Source organism: Syngnathus floridae, chromosome 6, assembly GCF_059516105.1.
Source record: "Syngnathus floridae isolate MCC-2025c chromosome 6, RoL_Sflo_1.0, whole genome shotgun sequence".
NCBI lineage: Eukaryota > Metazoa > Chordata > Actinopteri > Syngnathiformes > Syngnathidae > Syngnathus > Syngnathus floridae.
This window is the reverse complement of record NC_142418.1, coordinates 16,586,052-16,602,725: the sequence shown is the minus strand read 5'-3', so window position 1 is coordinate 16,602,725 and position 16,674 is coordinate 16,586,052. Positions and strand designations below refer to the sequence as shown.

Sequence of the window (16,674 nt, the reverse complement as noted above, 5' to 3'; positions counted from 1 at the left end):
CAAAGTACTTCCTTTCTCAAAAAAAATAAAACTAATACTAAAACTAAGAAAACTGAACAAAAACAAGCTTTTTTCAGTAAATAAATAAATAAATAAATAAATAAAAACTGCTCTTTGAATTAATGAAAATTGCATTGCATTAAAAATTGCATTAAAAAAAAAAGTCTAACTAGAAATAAAAACTCGCAAGTTATTTCCACCCAGATTTTGAACCGGCGCTGTCTCGACTATGATGTGTTTTCCTGAAAAGCGTAATCTCCAAAACCACTGCTGTCCCCCCTTGTCCAAATCGCTGCAAAGTCCCAGCATGGATGAGTAATCACTATTACTGTGCACACACAAAAAAAGCAACACACAAACAAGAGACACACAACAGCAGTGTCCATCCAAATGTTTTTTTTGACTTTGTGATTATGTCGGGAGGTCAGCGTATGAAAGTGGACCCGGGGCGGCCATTTAATCCTATCAACAGAAACTGCATTCCTATAATGAGAAATAAATAACACGAGCATGCTCTCAGATTAAACAAAACAGTTAGGACCATTAGATCGTTTTCATTGCTGGCATTAGGGCAGCGGATCCGTTTTTTTCTCCCCCTCGCTTAATCCAACAAAGTAGGTCAGTGTCTATTGAGTATTAGTGCTGTGGCTGTGATCCTGTTGTTTCAGCTTCAGGACATGGAATTAACCCCGATGCTGGCTAAACTGGATAGGGCAAAGGTTACTGGTAGGGTAGCCGGAGGGGGGGGGGGGGGGGGGGGGGTACTTGGGTCACCGCTGGATTTCTGACGCCCATTGCTTCTTCTGACATCTTTATGCTGCTTTCTACTCAATCTGCATTATATAAATAGTACTTTGTTTCGAACTACAGCACAGGAGATTATGTCCCTCTGAGGACTCCATACTTTGTTTTCTGTTTAATAGGGAAGTGTACTTTAAGGCTAATTTGATGAAACTAGAATGGCCATCCATGCTAATTTGGACCAACATAGAGTAGCTCCTGGATAATGGGCTCATTACCATCTGTGCATCCTTTTGGGGAAATGTGTAGATAAATAATGACTAAAGAGCCTTTAACTGAGTTTATTAAACCAGGGGACATATTAATGAGAATGGAATTATATTTTTGAAAGTCACAGGAAGACCATAATGAGAAAAAAAAAGTGTTGGGTGAACTTCACAAGCTTGGATTTTCCACCATAATCGGTTCTTTGTCATTTTACATTTTTGCTTGGTCTTTTCATTTGTCCTACTTTTATTTTAAGTTTTACAGCAGGGGTGTCAAACTCATTTTTTTGGCTGGCCGCATTAAAGTCATAGCTTCTTTCGGAGGACTGTCAACCCAAATAAATGCATGAGCACCTCATATTATCGACAGTAAAAGCTACAAAACAAACTGACAAATAACTCGTTTCCAAATCAGACGAGTAAAAACTGGTCAAATATTTAAAAAAAAAATTAAAAGTGAAGACAATTTGCAATTCTAGTCATGACACACGAATTTGATGCACAATTCTTTCTCGCTAAATTGGCCTTGTGTATGAATGTTGCCATACCAATATTTGTTTATTTATTTATTTTACTGTAATGTGAATTTATGTCATATTTGTTTTATATTCTCCCGTTCCATCTTCAGCAGTCCAGTAGAGTAATCAGCGAGCAGCAGGACCGTATAATATCAATGTCCTAAATAACCACACCCAACATAATGATTGGTATGTGTGTGTTGATCACAGATCATGGCGGATTAGTGCATTTTATGTGCTACGGCAGTTGAAGCCTCCATGCATCTCTTCTTTGCAGGCGCGCACACACACTGCACCACACACTGCTGCCCTCCTAACGTGAACGCGACGATATTGTGACAGATCCAAAGCGAGTGGCAAGAGAACAAATCACAACCGCTGTCATGTAATTGGGAGAAAGACATGACAGTCAGACCGTGAACATTTGAAACTAAGTTGTTACCCCAGAGAGCAAAAAAAAAAAAAAAAAGTCAAGTTGATTTAATGTCATTTTTAAACAGCAGAAATATAATGCAGCCATTAGTTTTTCTATTTTTCTATTTAGGGATGACTCTGCAGCTACTTAAAAATAATAATAAATAAATAAATAGACTATACATCTACTTTAAAAACTGCGTCTGAATCCAAATGATTTTATTTTGTGCCAACACTTGATGAAATAAAAAATAAAAAGTACAGTTTCTATAGTATGATCACTTTAATAAAGTTCGTTTTTACAATGTTGACAGTGTGACACCACAATGGAATGTTTCTGTTGCCATTCTTTCCAATGGGAAGAAAAATATAATTATTTACTACTTGTCAAGATATTTTTGATTGAATTTATATTATAAAAGTTTCAATTGGGTAGGAACCTTTCAACCTTGGTCAACCAACATTCTGAAAAAGATACCAGCGACACTTGTCCAGATATTTTTGATTTAATTCATATTATAAAAGTTTCAGTTGGGTAGGAACTTTTCTTTTGGTACACGTTTCTACTGAAACGTTTCTAGTGACGGACCATGAGCCATATTTAAAGGTGAGTAAATGTTTGCAAAGTTTGCTGTCAGACAGGGACGTGCAGCCAATTAGAAATGTTTGCCTCTTTTTTTTATATATTTTTTTTATATTATCAAACCACAGAAGACAAGGACACAGACCAAATGTGCTGCGAGTAAGAAAAGTTAACCTCTTTTGTTTGATATTAGTAGCATAATAGCCAAGTGTTCAATTCTTGACACTTCATCTGCATATGAAACCACTTATCATGGAAGGCTCCGGAATGTATCATGGGAATTCCCTCTTTATTTAAAACTTGAATGTACAGTACTGTCAAATATGAGGTTTTCATTTGCCTGTGAAACTCACTGCAATATATCTGCTAATATTCCACTACTAGTGTGATATTAGATGAGTCCCACTGGGCTCACACAGAAAAGTCCAGTGATGCCGGTGAAGGAATGTTAGATGCCATTGGAAGTGACAGCAGCTGCTCTCTCTGTCCTCGTGCACTAGTGATTCCCACACAGTGAGCAATCTCCTTGTACCCCCCCCAGCCAGTCCATAAGGTCACTTATATCGGGATCCGTCTCGAGCCCCTTTTACTTTCATGAATTGATTTGATCTATTGATCCATATGATATTCAGAGAGGCAAGTAGGTCCAAATTGGTCTGATTGCAACTTCGACGAGTGTCTTTTAGTGTCGTAAACACGGGCTAAATATAGGAGTCGCTGACATGTTTACCTCATGCGCCCCAGACAGTGAGGAGGCAATACGAGAAGGCAAACAGAGGACCGAGGAGACCGGAGCTTGAACTGTGAGGAGAGTGAGTCAAGATGGTGAGTAAGAGCACACGCATGTTGACGTCATACAAGGTCAAATACGGGATGATGTGGCTTTGAAGCTTTTCGAAATGACACATTTTTAAGCATTTTTTTCTCTGATAAAATTGTAAGGCCCAGGAAGTCACCATCTCTGCATGGAAAAGCTTCTTAAAGTCAAATTTGTATAATATAGAACAAGTGCAAGATTTTCAAAACATTTCAGTTGTCACTTCAAAAAGTGAAACCCTTAAAGATTAATTAAAAGCAAAAGCCACTTTCTACTTAATTTCAGTATATTATAGTACGTTATGATTATTTTTTAATGAAATTAGCTATAAGCTAAAATCCTAAAAATCATTTCACTCTGTGTAGTAAAACTAAAATGACCTACTAAAAACATTTAATACCATGTTCAAATGTATTGTGTATGAATATTGACATATCTACCAATCATTTCTATGACTCCATCAGTACCTACAATATTAATTTGTACAATTAATTGTATTCATTTACATAATGTTGCATGACAATTTGTTTTTCAATATTGACAATTTTAGTGGTTAAATATCAATATTGTGGCAATAAGAGCGTAGCAGTTCATCTCCATCCTCCAGAGGGCAGTGAAGACACACGATACAATGTCAAAGTAGCACTTTGTCCTCTTCCAAGCTTGTGTTCTCAAGTGTGTTGAACAGAAGCACACCACACTACACTTCACACATACAAATCCAAAGGCGTGTGTAATTCATCAAAGCTTTTATGGAGCCGCCGACCTTCTTGCCTACACTTAATGACACGATAACCCGATGATTGTGATGTTTCGTTTGCTTTATTTTATGCCTGTTTAAAAAATGTAATGGAGATTAGCGTTTTTAAGGGAATCCGACACTCATGAGGAAGATCGCTGCATCTGTTTGAATTCTTGTAAAATGAACGAGAGTGTCGTTTAATGCGACATGATGGCTAAACGATACCGGATGCACAAAGTCTTAAGGACCCATGCCTGAAATTGAACGGAAACCATTTTGGTTTGAAGCTTCTCACCCCATAGCAAAGGAACAAGACCAGTTTTGGTTTCTCACAAACCATGATTGAAATTGAACAGGAAGTCGGCCATTTTGGTTTTCAAGAAACCATTTTGAGGTGAATGGCAGGCTTTGTAATTTGACATATTTTTGAGGTTCAGGGCTTGGCTCCGTTCAAAAGAACTTTCACAAAAGAATTACAGGAAACATTTTTTAGACACTTAATCATACTTGGCTTGCATGCGTACACACAAAACTTCTTTTGGCAACCATCGCATTCTGATCCAACCTATCTTTTAATTCAACCCTGAATTATCTTCTTTATTAAAAATGGATAAGGCTCACTGTTGTTTGCCTTTATTAACAATAGAAAAGAATAAAACGATAGCAGACAAGGCGGGGTCACGGTGGCAATCTTCCAAACAGCTTTTAAACGCCGCTTGGCCATTGATAAACAACCACGCCTGTAATTAATATTGTACGCTCGTGGTAAAAGGCATTCTGCATAATTACTCCAGTGTCTCCCTTTGGAAAATATGCACATTCAGTGATATTATAAAGAGGACCAGTATATCATATAAAGTCATAAATAATGCGGCGGTAGAATTAATTAATTATATACACATACAGCCTCCTCCTCTTCTTCATGCGGTATTTTACATTTAACCATGTCAGCAGTTATTGATGCACTCTTTAAACAATGACTGTTTACATGCCTCTTTAATGGAAGCATTTTCCAACGGTACTCGATGACAGCGCAGTTTAACTTTAGCTGAATGATGTCGGATTTGCTGAGTGGATCAGAGTAGAAGTTGTAGATGAAAAATACGATTATCATAGCCCCCCAAAAAATTCAAAATCCCATTAAAAATTCTCCTATTAGTTACGAGAATGAAAGCAGGAAGTTTGCTGGACCGACTAGCAAGTGATAAGGGAATAAACAGTGCCCCTGCTGGTCATACCCAAGTAATACACTCCGTATTGCGTTCAATGTTAATGATTAATTCTGTAATTTTTTTTTAAATAACTAATTAAATACCTAAGACAAATCTACAAATATGATATAAATCCATCCAATATAAATAAATAAATAAAACTCTAAAAATGCATGAAAAATATAACACTTTAGAATCAAAGCCATATTTCCACCTCAGAACAAAATTGACCGTTTTCACGGCTGACATCCATCTTGCATCCCCCCCCGAATATTTTCTTTGTTCCAGTATAATTATGCTTCCTTAAAAGTGTTGACGTTGTTTCGGTGACATCCCCTAACAACATAGTGTACTCTCAACGAGACCCAATCAGATGAATGTCGTGACCATCTTTGCGGTGCTCATCCTCGCGTCTGTTTTTCTTCTCTCGCCTTTATTTTTTTTTTTACGCGCGGGCATGTGTGTGTGCGTGAGATGTTGTCTTTGATGGCTGCTCAACAAAGAGAGGGCTGTCTTCGGCTGTAACCTTTCTGCACCAGAATCTGGAACATGACACATGTCAGGCTGTGATAAATGGTGCAGAGTCTCAGTAATTTCACCAGGAATGCCCTTGAGATGCCCAAAACCCCAATCGCAAATGGTATTGTGTTGAATTAAACCATAAAAAGAAATCCTCCCCACCCTTGACATGATAGCGACCATACGCTGGAAATGAAGATTGTTGTTTTTCTTCTTCTCGTTGTTCTTCTATTCTATTACGTGTACTATTTGCTCTCCTGTGTGCTAAGTGTGTTTATGCAATGTCGCTTTGCTTTTACCGCCACTTGAAGGTTGTGTTGTAATTAGATGGCTACGGTGGGGATCAATGCCCTTGACGTTGGACAATTTGGAATTGTAGAGAAGCCACTTTTTAGAATCCCACGTCGCTTTGTCGTCAAAGCTGGGAGTTATTGTGCTGCTGTAAATTGTAAATTCTTGTTTCGGTGGACGCTACATGCTAAAGAAGGTCAGTTTGGCCAATGCCAAAAGAATGAGGAAAATAATAATAATAAATACAAGTAGTCATGGCAGCTAATGTCTTGCGTGTCGTTTATGTAAAACGGATTCATGAGTACTTTCTCTGTGGTTTATGATGCTCTACTAAGTGATTGTGCCATCTAGTGTTATGTATATGCAATTACCAAACACTTTTAGGATGTTAATCATTTGCAGCTTTTTTTTGTTTTTAAGAGTTCAGTCTTCTGTAAAAAAAAAAAAAAAAAGGCTTAAATGCGTGATTATAGCAGTGCCTCGAACAAACTGTGGTATAGCGGCAGAAGGATGCAGTGTATAATTTTTTTTTTTTTAATATTAATAACATGAGTTTAAGACATCCGAGTCAGTTTTCATCTAAATGAAATAAGTACGTACAAGCTTGGAATACAAGTTGTAGTGGCACCAAGGTAATCTGATTAGGACAAATCGGCACTCGGTTTCGCAAGTATGCATTTAAAGTGGAGAATCTAATGACTATGCAATTAGGCTTAAACAAAATAGATGATGGCCGCTGACAAATAGTATAGACGTAACTCCCTACGGAGAGTCTGAAAAATCACACAATGCAGAATTAGAGTCCCTGGGAGTCTCTCGCTGGGTTTTGTTGTGAGCGCTGATTTAGCTGGCAATTAATCCACAAAAGCAAAAAAAAAAAAAAAAAAACTGTGGCTAAACTACCCTGCTCTGAAAAATAAAAAAAAGTTGGAATCTTAATTAGGAGCGATGTGTTAGAAAAGCAATGAGGCCCCCTCACCCCCCGTTGCTGTTTCCATCCATAATGGCACGAGGACATCACATGCTTTTTTTGCTGTCATCTGCACAGTGCAATCGGGGGCCCCAGGACTCCTCGCTGAGGGGGGGTAGGGGGTATTGGGGGGGATGCTCTTCATTGTCCACAACTTCAGCTTCTTCACTATTGCTATAGTAGCAATGGGCAAACTTTGATGCTCAAGATATGATTTGATTTTAAAAATGAACCGACAAGCTAAGACTCTTGTAGATGAGGTAATAAAATAAAATAAATTAAAATAAAATAAAAAAAATTGAGTATTTGAAAAAAAAAAAAGATTATATAATGACAATTCTTTGTCTGGAGAAAAAAAACCCCAAAGTGTATTTAAAAAATAATAATATATAAATAATAATCATGATCATAATAATAATAATAATCAAATATTTAATATTTTACGTTCAAACAGTTAATAAGACATGTAATGTTTTTGTGAAAAATAAAATTGTTTAATTCAGAGAAAAATAAGAAAACTGATGCAACAAAAGATATGAAAGCAAATGCTCTGCAAGCCAAATTAAAGACGGGCCATACTTTTGCCCATCACTTGTATTCCTTAGTAGTTTCAGAGTATTTCTTGCCAAGTAGTTTCCACCACACAGCAAACGCTTTCCAACTTCAAAAGAAACGGCTAATAAATCATTGTATCATATATGCATAGCTTTGCCCCATGTGCACTTCTTTTTTTCTTTTTTTTAATATTAGCTGTTTCAGCTATCGCCGTTGGTCATCGAGGGGTCCCCTGTTTTTGAAAAATAGCCCTGGTTTGACTATGCCTGTTCAGCTGGCTGCCTTCAATTTTATACCTGCAAAGTTTCAATCTCGGGCCTCCTCGCGTCCTTTAACACTCGGTTCCCACACTTGCAGCCTCCCCCAGGCTGCCCCCTCTTTTTTTTTGCGGGATTACTGGTGGAGCCCGCTCTTGTGCTGTTGTTTTCAACCTTGGCGGACAGGGTGGTGGATAGGGGGGGCCTTCTCGGCTGTGTATTCTGGAAATACGTCAAAGAAAAGCAAAAAGGCAACAATTTTCTGCTTGAATATCCCTCTGACTAAATCCATTGATCATCCTCGGACTTCCAGGGAGAGAAGGAGAGAGATGGAGAGGCATGTTTTATCCTCTAATAACTCCTACCTTCACCCCCCCCACCCTCCTCCTCCCGCCTTGCTGTTGTTCTGTTGTTGTTGGTCGCACTTGCGCTCTATTCCTGGGAGAACCCGGCAAGATTGAAGTTATTTTATGCTTCAGCTCCCCGGGTCCCAATTTGAAAAGTCCTGTGTGTCACTTTTCACACTCAGCTGCTGTCAGATAGCAGGGAGCGCCACACACTTCTGTCTTTTCTACTCCCTTCTCCCGTTGGTGGCGCCTCGGCAAAATGGGTCAAAGGAAAAGCAAGCCGGGGTTTGTTTACGTTTGGAAAGTTTCATTGCGGGGAGCGCAAATCATCTCATTGGGAAATATAATTGATCGTGCGAGTTAAATCTGGAATATCAATCCCCAAATGTTTACAGTCTAAAACGGACTGTTCCAATACTTTTGGAATACATACAAGCCATGGCCTCTCTCGTGTTTTTTTTTTTTGTCCGGCCTGTTTAGTCATGATGTCAAGGGGGGCACGGTAGTGGACATCTAATTGTGCTTTAGCAGCGCTGGCACCTTCCAGACTGGACCCTCTTCACCTGCCAGCAACCTTGCTCTCTGGCAGACTCAATAAACTGCAGCTAATTGGACGCCGATGACAGACAAGCCGGCCCCAATTTATTGCAGTTTGAAGACAAGCCATTCACCTTGCCTCCACGCTCCCCTTGAGTCATCTCGTCGCAGCATCGCTTTCAGAACCCCCCTCCCCCCCAACCCCACCAAACGTTTGGCATGTGATGTCTCCATTGTGTGATGCAATGGACATTGGAAAAGCCATCAATGTGAATATGAATACTTTTTTTCGGAGCCTCGTTCCCTGGATTGTATTATTTTTATGGCAGTTATTTAAGTGTATGACCTATAATAGTGGTAACTTGGTTTAGATTTATTTCCGTAGTCTATTTGATGAAGTCATATTTTACAATCTATTCGAAATGTATTTGATGTGCGCACGAAATGAGAATTTCAAAGCTTTTCCGTGGAAAACGGAAAAAAATGGCCAAAATTTGGTGGACGTGCCCGTCATAACAGGAGACACAAAAGTCCCACTTTGACAAAATCTTACAAGGAAATTTAATAAACGAGTCCCAGTTGCTAATGCTTAATCAACAAGAATTTTTATTTTAATTTAGGCTGTGCATGGCATCAAAGTTAAAAAAAAAAAAAAAAACTTTCGTGTTTATTAAGTATTGCACACAGCTAAATAATTTTTAATATTATTATTTATGACTATCCGAACATTTAAATAAAGTTTCATTGCGATTGACAGCATTGCCCTCGTTTAAAAATCAAAGCTACCCTCAAAATGATTTTTTTTTTTTTTTTTTAAAAAGGTACAAGTGAGATACCACATTGTGAGTCTGCCATGTAAACATTATGTCCGAGCCTTGACACTTTTGACGTACTCTGCCAAGCACATTAAGTATCTGAAAGTGATAAAGCTTCAATTTGCTACACCATTAGACTAATTACCGCCATAATTAAGCAACTACTTGATTAGAACTAATGAGCACCTAATTATCCAGGAAGAAAGGATCAGGTGGTAATTAATAGAGTCAAGTTGATGTCTTCTGACTTACCAGTGGCCATTACCAAGCATGAGGGACTGGGAAGAAGAATGAGAGACAGACAAAGGAAAATACTTCAATGTTTACCTCGCCCCCCCCTTGTCGCTAACACCAAACAACGGTTTCACCAGCATGTTGCTAATGTGTTAATTTGACACAATTACACTATTTACTTTGTTACCGATAACAAGTGGACTTTTACTCTACGTGCGTGTGTGTGTGTGTGTGTGTGCGCGTGTGCGAAAGCTATCACTCGACTGTAATTGCATCCCACAATGAACATCCCTGCGAGATGAATAGAGACAAATCTAAAATTTATAGAATCCCGCCATTTGCATAAAGTGTATTATCTAAACATAAGTGAAAAGTGAGGGTGCCCAAAAGGTCATTAAAATTTAACCGTATCGAATGTGGAAATAGAGACATAATCAATCCATCAATCGGCTGCTTATTTAAGGTGCGTGATTGCAATAAGGCGCACGGCAACGGTCAGGCAAAAAATATAATATGCATGACCGAGTGAAATCTGACACTTTTTGATGTATACTTCTTCTTTATATTAATGTTTGAATAATATGTGGCTGGAGGGTGGGCTGGGAATTAAAACAGAGAATGAAGGTACGTCTTCTCCTGTGATGTTGAAACATCTGGATTAAGCAGACGCTAATTCCATGAGTGATTCGCAAACTTTTGATTGCCGCTACCAGGAGGTATTGAAAAAAGGTCTTTGACTAAAAATGACTCCAGACAGTTGGAGGTATCCCCCCCCCCCCCTGCTAGCATGCTAGCATAAGATTTTTATTCGAGACTCCAGAGACTAAACACAGACCCTTAACAAGTAAACTTTCCATAATATGTCGCCTTTAAAGTTACTTTCAGGAAGCCTCAGAAAGAATAGAATCGTCAAAACCAATGCTAATCCCACATGGGCTCGTTTGACATTGGCACTTCTATGCTATATTCACAAAAATGTTATTGTGTAGTTTTTTTTAGGTCTGTGTCATTTTGACAACATTCCAGTGCATGTGTACAGGAAATAGTTGTTATCGCGGTTATGGAAATTGTCCAGGGAAGGTGAAGGACATTGAGGGAAAAGCTTTGGGGTCTTCCTTTAACAAGCCAGCCATAAGAGAAACTTTTGGAATGTATACATAGAAGATAACCGAACATCGTCATTAACCACGATATATTTTTAACTTTTTATGAACACAAAAAATACATCTCCCAATTTTCTGAGACTTAAAGCTTATATTTAACTTAGGTGCCTGGGGGAATTTCTCATGTCGTGGTAAATGAAGCTTCAAATATGCTTCATGAACCAGTTGTATTTTTTGACTCCTCCAGATGTCACTCTCTGTTCAACATGTACTCCGATTTGCAATTACTTAAACCACTTTATTCAAACTAACAGTGCCATTTAAATGAATCAAACAATACAAATAGTTCATGAAGCATATTTGAAGTTTCAATTTCCCATCATTACTGGGAGGCGAGTCAAACTTAACACATGCTATTTTTTGTCTTGCTAAAATTATCTCCGACAAATGAGCGATTATGTACCCATAACAAGTATTGCTTTTGTTACCATGACAACCGGAGACTGAAACTTGCGACAAGAGTGGCCTCTATGTGTGGATGCTCAGCCCAAGTGAGGTGTGGGCAAAAAAAAAAAATGAGCTCCATTTTGATCTTCTAATTTATTCGTACATTTAAAGAATGATATAACATCACATGACTACTTCTGTAAAGTTCTTTGTCTTTTGATAAATCATCAAATAATACCTATAGATAAACGAGAGGTGCTTTTGTTAGTGTTAAATATTTCAGAAAATCAAATTCAATTTTGCATAACTTTGCATTATAACGTATAAAAATGGAAGTACCGTGAATACTTACTGCTCCTTGAAGAAGCCTTCTTCAGACTCTATCTGCATATAGAATAAGACTTAACCAAGTGACTTTGCCCTTCCCCTACTGCACCAAATTGATATGCGGTCTAATCATCTGCTCGGAGCAGACGAGAGACGTAAATGGAAGTAATTAGGGCGATGTCAAACATAATTAATAAAACAGGTTCAGCTTGTGAAAACACTTGTCAGGGGGATGAAGAAAGATTCCACTTCGTGTGTGTCTCTCTGACGCCGCCCTCCTCGTTCGCTTGTTGTTGTTGTTTTTTTTTTTTTTTTTTTAGGGGGGGTTCAACTAGGTCACACTTTGCTACTATAAGTCAGCGCTGCCCTCTCGTTCTCGGAGACTCTCTTACTCAGGCTTGGAGGAGACCTGAGATGCGGAGGGTTGGAGGTGGTGCATGGGGGAGGGAGGGGTGGGGGAGACGAGCACCAGCATCCTCTGGAAGGGAAATAAATGTCCCTGTCCATCCAGCGCCTGGATGAAATTAATTGCGGGCTCCTCATGCTGTCTGGGTACAACTGGGGCATTAACATAAGCAATTTGCGTCCAACTTCTGCTTAATAGAGCATCGGACCTGGCCCCGATAAGGCTTTTAAGGTCCCTAATGCATTAGCATAATCATAATATCCAAATATTATAGCGCCGTGATTTGCTGAAGCCCATTCATTATTGATAAGAACAAAAGGTTTTATAAATTACAAAAAGGAGAGCGTGACCTATAATTACAGCTGGCAAATTAGGCCGTGGCGTTAAAGTCGCTTTTGAGGGGGGAAATAATGATGTTGGAGACCTTTTTTTAAAATTTTTTTTTCCTCCCCTCTGGACGGAAAAAATAATAGATGCCTACACGGAGGGTTGAGGAGTAAGCTCGCAAGTTCAAGAGGGACAAAGCGTACCTGATGCGGAACCGGCGGACTGAGTTGCATTTGAGAGCATGTGTGCCTGACATTGACACATTATAAATATATTTTTTTGTAAAATTGCAAATTTTACCTTTAATTTAAACATAACAAGGAAATAATAATAATGAAAGAATATAATAATAATAATAATAATAATAATGTGTGGTAATATTTAAAACATCGGACAAAGACATCTAGTAGTAAAAAAATACTCCTGCAAAATGTTCTTGTTCCTGTCCAATCCAAAAAAATGACCTCGTTGCAGAAGATATGACTTTCATCGCGGAAACTTCTTAATACAATAAAATTCCGTCAATTGTTTGCTTTCCAAATGAATATTTACACATGATTGATGCCGGCGTTTTCAGTCGGATGAGATTATATTGCACTTTCAAACAAGCTGATTAAAATTTGGCACTGAAAATAAACCATTACTACACGCGGTTTGATTCTGTGTACAAAAGGCAGACTTTGTATTCTTCATTCTTCGTCCATATCAGACCAAAGTGCCTATGGGAGTTCTTCTCTGTTATCTCGCTTATTTTTAGGGAAAAAGGGTGGACGAAGAGTCCCCCCCCCCGTGGTTCGTGATGCTCCTCGCTCCTTATCAGTCATTAAGCTCTCTTTATAGCGTCACTTGCGCAGGTCGTACATCCAGAAAAACGATGCTATCGAATGGGGGAGGGGGGGGGGTGGACATATTGTGAATCAACAGCTTTGTTAAAGGTGACTTAGTGTTTCCGCTTCCTCTCCTCGTCGCCCGTCCAAGTTTTCTAATCTCCGTCTGTCCACAACAATAAGAATTAATTAGCCCGCTTATTTTCCTCTGGATGTTCCGAGGCTCCCCATCTGGATGGAAGCGGGTCCTCTGTGGGCCTGATTAATGGCGTGCGCAGACAGTTGCCACTTCCCCCAGCCATGCCGCGTGGTCTGGGTCACAACTTCCAGAAGGCAACATAATGGTGTGTGTGTGTGTGTTGGGTGAAGAAAAAGTCTTAGCCAAGTAAATTTCACTTGTGGTTGTAAAATGTGAGACAGAGACTAGGCCATTTTACAGGGTGACAAGGGGTGGCAGCTGCCCCCTCTTGCCACCCCCTACCACCGGCAATGAATATATCAATATTAAATTCAAAACGTCTTGATGGTTTCTGTAGTTTGTGCAAATGTCCTCCTGTTGTACAAGAATGGCTCGTTAGCCGGACCAAAGCGTCACTCCTCCTAACGGGCCCGTCATTCGCTTGTCAGTAACGTGTCAAAGCGAAGATGACATTTACAGCCTGCTCAAGTCACTGCCTCTAAAGCCCCTCAGGGGCCCCCTCTTGTAATAAATGCTTACCGTTTGTTAACAAAGAGGTCAGCGGGTGAAGGTTTATTAGATTTTCTCACACAGACCAAAAAGATATATTTTTTTTACATGCTGGTCTTCCATTTTCTACATCCTGGATTTGACTTTTTAGGAGATGTGAACGATGTCTTTGCTGATTGGCTAGGAGAGATCACATGGCCACAAGACTGAGGCGGTTGGCATCCTTTTCAAGGAACAAAACATGAATAGTAGTTGACATCATTTTTGTTTTAATATTTTAAATGTATTTATTTTTTACCCTTTTTAGTCTATTTTGAGGGGCCAGATAAGAAAAAGGAGAGAGTCCTGTTTCATTCTAATGAGCCACAGCTCATCCCACTCCAATATGGCTGCCATTTTTTAAATGTACAAATTCCATAATATGTCCCCCTTAAAATAAATCAGAAATATATTGGATTGTAAAAATCCTAGTCTGCATTGTCCAGCGCAGACAATAACCCAACCACCATATTGAACTTAACCCAGTGGAGAATAGCAGCAGGAAAAAAAAAAAAAAGACGAAGACCGCATGTCACAGCTTGAGGGAAAAGCCTGAGTGCAACATCACACCCGACTCTTATCTGCGCTTGCATCGACCCCCCCCCGAGAGTCGCGTGTTCTCCGGCAAACCGCGGGATTCAAAGGTATATCAGGTGCGTGACCTTAGGCTTTAGTGAAGATCTACCGCCAAGCAAACTCGCCGGGGCCACTGTAAGATTTTCGCTCACCTCTCTTATGTCATAGCGTCAAACTTCCACACCGACATACCATGACACGGATGTCTTGCAAAATCCATTCGGATTCCCCTTTCTCCTCATTAACCCCTAAGTTCATTGCTTAATGTGTCACGGGGCCAAAGGCCATTGTAATCGTTCTCAATGGACGCGGCGTTCTCGATCAAACCGCCTCGTGCTCGGCGACCGCTCGCATTGTTTTATTTTCCTGCTGACGTTCCGAGCGAAGGTGTGAAGGGATTCTTCCAAGTCTCCGAGGAGCGCCGCCACCCCGCCCACCCCCTCTTTGCAGTATCCTCAAAGCGGCGGATCCCACCCACCCAATTGTTCCCCACATAATCATATAAAAAGATTCAGGAAGAGTTGTTTTTTCTTTTTTTTTTATTGTTGTTGTGCTTTTCCTCCGCCGAACAATGCCCTTCCGCCGCAGGGTCCCATAACGGCTTACCAGTCTGCTCTGGGCGCACCTCCACCCCTCATCCCGCCCTCGCTATCTCCTTTTCCTCATCTGGCCCAGGCCCACTTCCATGTCCACGTCCCATTGTCTTAAGCTGAGGCAGCACGCGCGGGGCTGAGGCCAGTCCAAACATACTCATCTCTGGATCTGGACGCCCGCCAAGCATTATTTCAAAAAAAAAAAAAAAAATTACCTCCGAAGCAACTTAAAACTTGTTTCACAATGGAACAAAGGTGGCGGTCAGCGTGACTATCAAAGAAAGAACGAGGGAGGATCACGTTGTGATTATTTACAAGGCGTCTTTTTTCGCTATGTGTGTTTGGGGAAACCCAACCGTCGAATGTGCGTGGCAGTTTTTGGCTAACTTTATTTCTCTGATGAGGGCATTTTTCTCTATTTTTCATGTACTTATTCATATCTCATATACATATTTTTCAACATACTCAGTACGAGCACTTTGCAAGTTGAAAAAAAAATGATGCAGCAAAGTTTTGTTAACTTTCCTTGTTAGCTGTTAGCTTAGTCAGCAAGATGCGGATTGTAAATAATTAAGAGCAAGCTTTGTTTTGTGCGTTTCAGAATATGTAATATTTACTTCAGTCAAGAAATTCTGTTCTTTTAACACATCTGTACTTAAGTACAGATTGTGAGTACCTTTTCCACCTCGAGTGTGTGTGCATTTGTAAGTGTGTGTGTCACCATCCTCTGTCAGGAAAAGCAAAGCGGGAGCGTTCTCCGGACAAAGCTCCTTTGGCCGAGGAAGCGCTCCTCTCTATTGGCCTCTTTGTGGTCCGGCTAATGGAGCTTTCCTGTCAGCGGGCCGCACACTCCCCGTGCCGGGTGCGTTACGTGATAGAGAGCCTCTCCGGAGCGCCACGGGAAGTTCTGCGATCGGCAGATAACGACGCTGCTCCCTCGTCTTCACACGCAGTAGTCGTGCTGGCGGAATCATTTGTTATTTTTATTTTTAATTGGCAGTCAGGTATAGATATTTCGTGTTAATCGAGCATACACACAGTTTTAATTTTATCTATTTCAATTCCATAGAATGGCAATGAGTGGAGCCACTACGATTGGCCAGGAAGTAGGTCGGCTGTGTTCACACCCACAACGGCGCAAACGCCCTGTTCTGAAAAGAAAACTCCAGGGTTCCAAACATGTATGTTAAACACTCAAGATCTCACTGAGAGCCAAGCAATGTCGAGATGAAGAGACAAGGAATTCACCGGGGTGGGGGCGCGGGGGGCCGGTCACACTGTTTAACACTCTTATCAAATGTAAGCGGAATCAAGTGAATAGCGGCCCACAGAGGAGCCGGGCTCGACTATTCAAAACCAATTATAAAATGATAATCCAGAGGTGTCACTTGTATTTAAATTTGCCGGTTAATTCAGGCATTTGCGCTTGTGTCAGGGGGATTTGTCAAGGACGCCGCGGTCCCCCGTCCACACTTTTCGCACGTCGTTTAATTTAGACAGGACGTTAGCGTTTGTATTAACGTT

At 40.1% G+C, this 16,674-nt stretch overlaps 1 protein-coding gene across 1 annotated transcript in view; it reads left to right on the top strand.

The window, feature by feature from the left end:
- Positions 1-16,674, top strand: part of alkbh3 (alkB homolog 3, alpha-ketoglutarate dependent dioxygenase) — a 52,465-nt gene that overhangs the window by 25,917 nt on the left and 9,874 nt on the right. The window contains exon 12 of the transcript XR_015858931.1: positions 3,267-3,347. The gene's annotated coding sequence lies outside the window, so the exon portion shown is untranslated. The remainder of the gene's footprint in view (positions 1-3,266; positions 3,348-16,674) is intronic.